A 9909-nucleotide genomic window follows, 5' to 3' on the forward strand; every position below is an offset into this window, starting at 1 on the left:
CGGATTCAGTGGGCACAGTTTTATCTCCGAGTTAGAGATCAGACCTAGGATTTAGGGACATTTTTTTACATTTTCTATGTAACACGAACATTGAATTCATTTGTTGATTGTTCTTTATAATATATAAATCAATTATTTGATGTTTATTATCATTAAAATTGCTTGAAAGTAGAATAAAATGTTTATTTGCTGTGAATTGGGCCTCCTGAAATTGCATTTGACAGGTACAATTTTGGGTTTACTGTAAAAACATAAAGTATATATAAAAAAAAAATTGAAAATAACATCGGTTATTAACAAAAACTGATGTTAATATCATAACCAATATTGGTTATAATAGAAAACCGATGTTAACGTTTGTATATTAACATCGATTTTTTGTGTATAACCGATGTCAGCGTTTGTATTTTAACATCGGTTATCTGTGGATAACCGATGTCAACTATTGTACATTAACATCGGTTAATTATAAATAACCGATGTGAATATTTGAATAGTAACATCGGTTATTTATAATTAACCGATGTTATACACAAAGAACTACACCAAATAAGTGTAAGCATCATCAACGTTGACATCAGTTTTCTAGAAAAACGGATGTTAAAGGCATACATTAACATCGGTTATTCTAAAAAACCGATGTTAAACTAAGATATTAACATCGGTTTTACTGGAAAACCGATGTCAACATTCATTATGCGTACACTTTTTTTGCTGTTGTTCATTGTTTTTAACATCGGTTATTTAGAGAACCGATGTTGTCATATGTATGTTAACATCGGTTCTCCAAAACCGATGTTAACATTCATACATTCAACATCGTCACTTTCAACATCGATTTTAGAACCGATGTAGAATGTTCTAAATATCGATGTTGAAAGTGTATTTTCTAATAGTGATTATTGTCAATCTATTTTTCAGAATAGTTACAAATTAAGATTTAAATTCAAAGCAAATTTGACCAAAATTGAGTTACATTAATTTTACCTCACTTTCAAAATGGTTTTACATCAATTTTTTTAAAAAGGAAATTTCAAGATGTCTTTGATTGTGTTTTTGTTTTTTTAATCTATTTTATACAATAATTTTAAAAATAGAGATGTTTTGATTTTTTTAGTTTTTTAGTCACCATAACATTACATTAGTATAAAATATTAATCAATTTTATTAATGACTAATTTTTTATAAAGGCATATATTTATTACTACTAAATAAGTTATTTATACTAATACAACTTAGTTTTATTTATTAATATTATCTTATTCATATATACTAATAATATTAACTATTAAATACTAAAAAACAATAAATATATAATAATACTAAAATCAATATAATATTTAAAGTTAGAAACTTGGATAATGAAGTAATCCCATCAAAGTCATGGAATAATGTACAAGAGAGATGAGACAGGACTATCTACACATAGAAATTCCTATGATTTGTGCTCCAAAATGTGGTTTCAATTGAGTTCTAATCCTTAACATCTATCCAACTATTGAGTAAGGGGAACACACTCAAGCTCAACCTCCAACTCGCCCCTCTCAATATTTTGTAGCCTATCTGAGATTTCTTGTTTGATCTCCCCTTCATCAAGAGATATGATACCATCTCTAATAAGAGTGTTGTCATTGCTTGCTACAAATTTCCCAAGTTGCAATATATTTAATGTTTAATATTTAATTGATTCGTGTTTCAACCTTATGGATTTATCACTTCTTTCTTCATTCTTATAAATTTGTGTTTCATTTTCTTTACAATTGTAGTCATGCTATTTTCATATTTCTTCATTCGTTATTCGTTTCTGTGATCTCTTCTCTCCACCATGAGTAGGTCAGGGCAACCACGGGATTTGAAGACGTTAGTGTTCCTTTCATTTATAACTTGAATTTTTGCACTCACTGCGTATTGATCTGCAATTGTCTAATTTCTATTTGTTGTAAACATTTATATTATAAATGTTAAAATTATTTTTATTATTTGTTTAATCCTTTGGTTTTGAAATAGGTAGCGACAATTCCTAGAGAGAGAAAGAACCAAGAAAAAGAGATTGGAGAAGAAGATAACAAGCTCTGATAAAAAAAACATTTATATTATTATTATTATTATTATTATTATGTAGGCTCTGTTCTTCTATAGTTTTTTAGTTTATTTTCTAATTAGAGAATAAATAAAAAGGATTAGGGAAGAAAATAAATTGTTGCTTTGTTGAGTGGATGTGCAACTTGACGCGCAATATCAACAAAAGATATTATTATTATTATTATTATTATTATTATTATTATTATTATTATTATTATTATTATTATTATTATTATTATTATTATTATTATTATTATTTATAGTTATTTGTTTCATGTTTTTTCTTCCTTTCTGATTTTTTCCGGTTTTTTCCCCTTTCTGATTTTCCCACTTGCAAGGTGATTCACGAAAAAACATCCAGCCGATAAGTTTCTTTCTTTGTGCTTTGTTTTATGCATGTTTATTATTATTATTATTATTATTATTATTATTATTATTATTATTATTATTATTATTTTGATTGAAGGTTCAAGCTATTTGAGAGGTACTTCAACTTCAAATTTTATGCTATTCTGTTATAGATTTATCTCTTCTTTCTTCATTCTTATTAATTTGTGTTTCATTTTCTTCTTTAAAATTACAGTCATGCTATTCTCATATTTCTTCGTTCGTTATTCGCTTTTGTGATCTCTTCTCTCCACCATGAGTATATTAGGGCAACCACGAGATTTGAAGACGTTAGTGTTCCTCTCATTTTTTCACCTGATTCTTTTTTTAAAATAAAATATCATGCTCTGTTACACTCGCTATGTATTGATTTGCAATTGTCTGATTTCTGTTTGTAGTAAACATTTATATTATAAATGTTAAAATTATTTTTATTATTTGTTCAAATCTTTGGTTTTGAAAGAGGTAGCGGCAATTCCTAGAGAGACAAAGAGCCAACAAAAAGAGATTGGGCAAGAAAGCTCTGCTAAAAAACCATTATTATTATTATTATTATTATTATTATTATTATTATGTAGGCTCTGTTCTTCTATAGTTTCTTGCTTTATTTTCTAATCAGAGAGTAAATAAAAAAGATTAGGGAAGAAAATAAATTGGTAATTAGAAGACAAAAGGATTGGGATGATAGTGACACTGATTAAACTACCTTTTGTAGTTTACAATTTTTGAGAAATTTTTTTGAATGATGTACTTTGAACAATTAGTTAATTATAAATATTAACTTTCTTCATAATTTACTTCTGAATTTAATTTTAAGCCTATATTGCAATTAAAAAAAGCTTACAAAGTAACTTGAGGGTTCTAGAAACGTTGTTGCATTTTCTGTTCTTGATATGACTCTCTTCTCATCTATATCGCGGTCGTTCCTGTAGGGTATATCTCAGCCTCCATTGCCACATTTACCTCTTCTTTTTCGGATTCACATTTCTCTTTCTCCGCCACAACACACTCACCTTCAGGTATTTCCTTCTTCCTTTTTGCATTTCTCTATCTCCACTGCAACACACACACCTTTAGGTATTTCCTTCTTCCTTTTTGTTTTTCTTTTTCTTTCACTGCTTTGTTTTTGGGCAAGTTCGATTTGTTTACCAGTTTGCCTATGCAGTAGTCCTACACTTCTTTTAATTCATTCATCAAAAATCAATTGGCAGAACCACCCGTGCGTATGCACGAGTGTCATACCCTAATTTTGTCCGGGTACCATTGTTTGATGGCATGCAACCTTTTTTTGACCGCTTCGAGGTACTTGGCACCCTTTGTTGCACATTACGTGAAGTTCCGTGACATGCCGGAGATCAAAAGGAAGCATTGTTACACAATTCGTGAGATTCCGTAACATGCTGGAAATCAAAAGGAAGCATTGTTACGCAATCCGTGAGGTTCCGTAACTTTCCGAAAGCCAAAAAAGGAGTAATTACGTGACCCATAAGGTTCCGTAACCTTACGGAAAGAAAACAAGTATCGTTACGAAATTCGTAAAGTTCCGTAACGTTATGGAAAAAGAATCACCAAAAAAGCAAGGGGTGTATTTAGTAAAAAAAGGGGTGCAAATAGCAACCAGACCCACTTGGGCCTTCCAGGATGTTCCTCCACAAGGTGGTTGCTTCTGGAGGAAGCAACTTGGCTCGCCTGGGCGAGCTGGGTGGCAAGCTCCTCCCCTATTTTCCTATAAATAGAGGAAGGAGTGAAGGTGAAAGGGGTTCAACCCTTCTGGTACTTCATAATCACTTAAAATTAGTGAGGAAAATTGTTTCCGTGAAAAAAATCCAAGCCGAGGCGCTTCCGTAACGTTTTCGTGGGTGATTTCGCGAAGATTTTCAACCGTTCTTCGTCGTTCATTGTTCGTTCTTCGTCGTTCTTCGGTCTTCAACCGGTAAGTTCCCGAAATTGAACTTTTCAATTCATTCTATGTACCCTTGGTGGTCCCCATTTGTTTCGCGTACTTTTATTTTCGTTTCATTTACTTTCCGTACCCCCTTTTGACGTGCTTTAATCATTTGCTTAAGTCATTTTCTCGCCTAATAAAAAAATAAAATAAATTTCCACCGATCATTTGATTTGTAATATCCGTTAATTTTTGTTAAAATGAAATCCGACCATTCGGTATGCCGTAACCACGTTGGAAACCAAAAAGAGGTAAAATAATAATATAATAATAAAAAAATATCTTTTAGTAAAACAAACCAAAAAAAGCAATCGGACGTTTCTCTTTGAGATTTCTCTTTCTTAATTGAATTGACTAATAACTAAAGTGAAACTAAGGCTAAAATCAACTAACAAAGTCAAGCTCGTCCGCAAAAAATCACTAAAAAGGATTTTAAGGTTCGGTACCTCAGTTTTTCTCACCAAGTAAAAATGGATCATTTTAAGGTCCAACGCCTTAAAAGGACCACTTTCCAAGTAAAAAAAATCGCTTGATTCGCCCTTTAGAAAGAACTACGTAGGTCTGGTTTCCTCTTCGATGGAAGGTACGTAGGAGCAAGAGCCCCGCTTTTGTCGACCTCAAAAATAAAAAAGAAGTAAAAAGTTCAGATACGCAATTTCACACAATTCTAATTTAAGGCTGTTGTCCTTTGGGACAAACGTGAGAGGTGCTAATACCTTCCTCAAACGTAAATACAACTCCCGAATCTGGAATATTCTTCATGACCGATTTCCTTCGGTTTTTCTGACGTTTCCCATAAATAAACGTTGGTGGCGACTCCGCGCATTTTCCTCCTTTGGAAGACGCACCCGTGAGCCTCGCCTCGCCCGCCCGCAAAAGGGTAGGTTGCGACAACGGGTTACCGACTAGTTTTTTATATTTTGAAGCAATGGTTTATAATTGTTGTATAAAAATTTTAAAATTCATTAACTGTTGCCTATTAAATTAAGAGAATGGTTTTAAAGAGTTCCATATGAAATTATAAAATTTTTTGAACTACACCAATTGCATAAAAAACCGTTCTCTTCTATAATTTAATACAACGGTTTTTTTCTAGTGCTGAAGTAGGCGTTGCATTAGACCCAAAATGTTGTAGTGTTGGTAAGTTGTTAATCTCAGTCTTCTTTCTTGTTGTTTTGTTCAGATTCTAAAGCTTTGGAATGTTAAGAGATTAGATTAGATGGGGGTAGAAATGTTGGTTTTAGGGAGTTCTATTTCCAAGTAAATATGCTTTTAGGAGGAAACTGAAATCAAGATTTTTGGTACTGTATTCCACCTGAAACCCATGTGGATAGATTTTTCTTCCAGGTTTACATTACTGGTTTAATCATTTTACTATCTCTTTAATGAAATATTGGAGCCTTTCTTGTGTAATTAATTATTTTTTAATTAATATAAATTTTACATATTTTATTAATAAACATTTTGTTGGCACCACATTTGTATTAATTGACATCCAAAACCTCTTTCATTTTTAGTTAAATTAATATGAATAACTAGCCTAAATGTTACTTAAAATCAATTTTCTCTTGTTAATGCTCAACTACAAGAACAATAAAAAAATTGTGGCTGAAAAAAATTAAAATATTTTGGTAACGTATCAGGGGTAAGGAAAAGTTGAAAGATAATGTAACCTAACCCAGTAGCAGAGATGTCTAGAGATATAATCTTTCAACTTTTAGCAGCAATATAAATTCAAGATTTCTTTGCTTGGGGTATTCTGCTTTTGCCCAATTTCGGGTCTCTAACTCCAATATTGAAGAGATTCATTTTTTTTCTTTTGTCTTGGTCAATTTATTTTTATTTGTCAAAATGTATATATAGTTCATTTTTTTTAGTGAAAGCAGATAATAGGAAATTTTCTTAAATGTTTAAAAACCACGTACGTCCATCCTTCATGCATGCAGAATTATGGTCCGTGTTTCATGGAATTAATACAATTGGCCAAATAGTTCATATGGAAATCCAAGCTGACTCAGAAGATGCTGTGCAATATTTAATTATTGTTGATGAGGCTCACAATTGCTCTCACATTGTTTGAGCTATTAAAGAGTCCATGGGTCAACCAATGATATAGTATCTGTTAAACATGTTTTTAGGGAGTAGTGTAAGATGTTTTTGCCAAACGTGGACTCTCTTTAAGTCACAGATTGGTATTTTTTGTGCTTCCCCCTTTGTTTGCTATTTCTAGTTTGCAGTCTAATGATAAGTCATCCTTAGTTAGACTTCTCTGTGTAGTTTTCTATTGTCTTTTGGACGTTAGCCCCTTTCAGTTAGAAATAAATAAAGAAGGGTTACTCCTATGTTATATGGAATCCAACAATCTCTCCTAAGATGTCTTTCATTTTATGGCTTGCTAGAAGAAATCGGTTGCTTACTCTTGACAAAACTGCTTTTTTGAACAAGGGTTTCCTCTACCCTTTATGTTCAAATGAGGCTGAGTCAAATGCTCATTTGTTCTTTTCATGCAGGGAATCTCTCTAAGTTTGGGCTCACATTCGTGATTTGACTGCTTTCTGCAGGCGTTTCACTTCTTTGCAGCGCATTAGTGACTCTTTAATTAGGGGCAGATCCATATTAGGTGTTCAAGGAAAATTTCATTGTCTGACTATAGCAATTACGGTCTACTGCATTTGGCTATCTAAGAACAAGCTGATTTTTGAAGATTATCAATTTTCTGTAATAGAGATTATTAGCAAGATCAAATTTCTTATGTATAGACAAGCGCACCTGTTGCATTTGTTTTAACATCTTGATCTAGACCTTCTTGTATTAGGAAGACTTTTGCTTTTCTCTAGCTGCGCGATATGTCCTGTTTATTGTTGTATCATTTTGGATTTAATATAATTTATATTTTTCCCAAAAAAAAGAAGAAAAAAGTTATACCTTTTGAATGAAGTAGTGACGACAAAAATAGTTATACAAGATAATAGGTATAAAGTAAAAATATCTATATATTAGTAATTATTTATTCAAAATAATAAAAAATATAATTTTCTTAAAACTCGGTTGATTTTTTTTTCAATTTTTTTTTTGTAATACACCCCACACACATAATAATAATAATAATAATAATAATAATAATAATAATAATAATAATAATAATAATAATAATAATAATAATAATAATAATAATCACTTTGGATGCACATGCATTTTTAATTTGGTTATTGCGAAAACCATAAAAAAGGTTTAATGATAATCACCTTATTTGATTATCCCGAAAATCTCTTAAAATTGAGATAAAAAATTATAATAATGGTTTTTCAATAGCCACTTTGGATGTACTTCTAACTTGGTTGTTGTTAGAGTTATTAAAAGTTAATGATAATCACTTTGGATGCGCTTTTGACTTGATAATCATGAAAACTTTCTAAATGAAAAATTAAAAAGACAAAAATAATAAATATATCAACACACAAATATTTTCTACAAAAGAACTAGGTAACTTTGATTCTTTATTGCACTTAGAGATATGTAGCAGTAGGGAACAACTCTTGTCGAGATAAAAAGATAAAAAAAAATATAAATGGGAAACATAAAAAATGCAATATCAACCTTTTTTTCATAATAGTAAGATTCTTTTAAATAATAAAAATTTCCTTGTTAAAAACAACAATAAACAAGATATCCAAAATTTTCTTTTCATTTTTGAGGGGTAAAATAAATAATTTTAAATTTATTTAAATTTGCACATTAGTTTTGAGGTAATTGTCTTAGGACAAACATCATAGGATGTTAACACTTTCTCTACATGTAATTGACTCTTGAGCCCAAAATATGGTTTTGAGACCATTTTCCTTCAAAATCTTAACCACAAACCCTAACGCTCCTTCCGCCGCACCCTAAAGCCAATGTCATCAACAACCACACCAACTCTGATCCCAACAAAATTCAACAAAGAAGACATGAAAATGCAAGAGATGGGTTCATAGCTTCTAATGATGAGAGTCTTGTGGTGGAGGAGTTCACACTTCGACATTGACAGTGACACGATGGTCATGAGAAGATGACAACGATGAAAGCACCACGACGGTGATGAAAGCTTTAATACGACGAGAGCAACCAAGGTTTAAGGGCAAGGCACGAGAGTGTTTCAGATTTAGGTGTGAGAGCTCAAGTGATTCTTTTCTCAGCAAATTAATTTTTAGATTCAATATAAAGATGGTTTTCCAAAATTGTCTTTAAACTTGTCCAAACTACGACGGTTTTCATCAAAATCATTTTCGTATTGAATGGATTTATAATGGTTTTACCTAAAATCGTTGTTAACACGTCCACTTGTTTACAAAAATGCCACTAGTCATTTGCTAACGATGATTTTGGTAGAACCCTCGTCGTTTCCTCGTTGTAAAATGTTTTTTGTGTAGTAGTGTAGGAGACTAAACTTTAAGTGGTGGGGAGAAATATTTGCAATACCATGTTGGAGATTTGGGTTTTGAATGGGAAGAGACTCCGCAACCAACACTACAGGAGGGCTACTATGTTAGTGAAGAAAGGGTGACTTCGTGCCATCTACCTCCTTTTCAGGTTCTGGCTATCTGGGTCTTACAGGAAAATGGGAGGGAGTGGATCAAAACTTTGTTATGGTAAACATCTAAGCTCCATGCAATATTAGTGACAAAAAAAAAATCTTTGTGGGAGTAATTGTTACAGGAGAAGACTAGGAAAAAGGCTATGGTGTTTAGTGGTTGATTTTAATGCTGTGAGGAAGAAGGAGGAAAGAGTGTGGCCTTGTAATCCCTCAGATACACAATTATGTGAGATTGATGATTCCAATGACTTTTGTAGTTTGATGGATCTTTTTGATTTACCAATGATTGGAGGAAACTTCACATGGTACAAGAGTGCTGGCTCGGCTAAAAGTAGACTAGACAAAATCTTACTTTTGGAGGATTGATTGATGCGTTGGCCTAACTCTTTTCAACTTGTTACTAACTACACTTTCTCGGACCACTGTCCTATTATCTTGAAGCATAAGGATGAGTATTGAGGTTCAAAACCTTTCAAGGTTATCAATTGGTGGCTACAAGAAGGTGGATTCCATGATCTTGTCAAGTTAACATATGAAAATACTCAGGTATAGGGGTGGGGGTTATACAAAGAAAAGGAGAAATTGAAAACCCTCAAGAGAGTGATCAGAGATTGGAACAAAGGGTGTTTTGATAATCTGGAAGAAAGAACCCGTGATATAGAAAATGGTATTGCTTCTCTGGACGTAAAAGATGAAATTGGTGGCCTATCTAGCAAAGAGTTGACACAAAGAGAACTTTTGTGGGAAGATCACTAGAAGGTATCAAGAAAGTTTGAGTCTCTCCTTCACCAAAGATAAAAAATTAATTGGTTGTGACAACTTGATAACAATTCTAAGTTCTTTCACTCAACCGTTCATTGGAAAAGAAGGTCGAATGGGGTCAAAGGAATTTGGAAGGGTGATATTTGAATAGAAGAACCAA

Source organism: Glycine max, chromosome 6, assembly GCF_000004515.6.
Source record: "Glycine max cultivar Williams 82 chromosome 6, Glycine_max_v4.0, whole genome shotgun sequence".
Classification (NCBI taxonomy): Eukaryota; Viridiplantae; Streptophyta; class Magnoliopsida; order Fabales; family Fabaceae; genus Glycine; species Glycine max.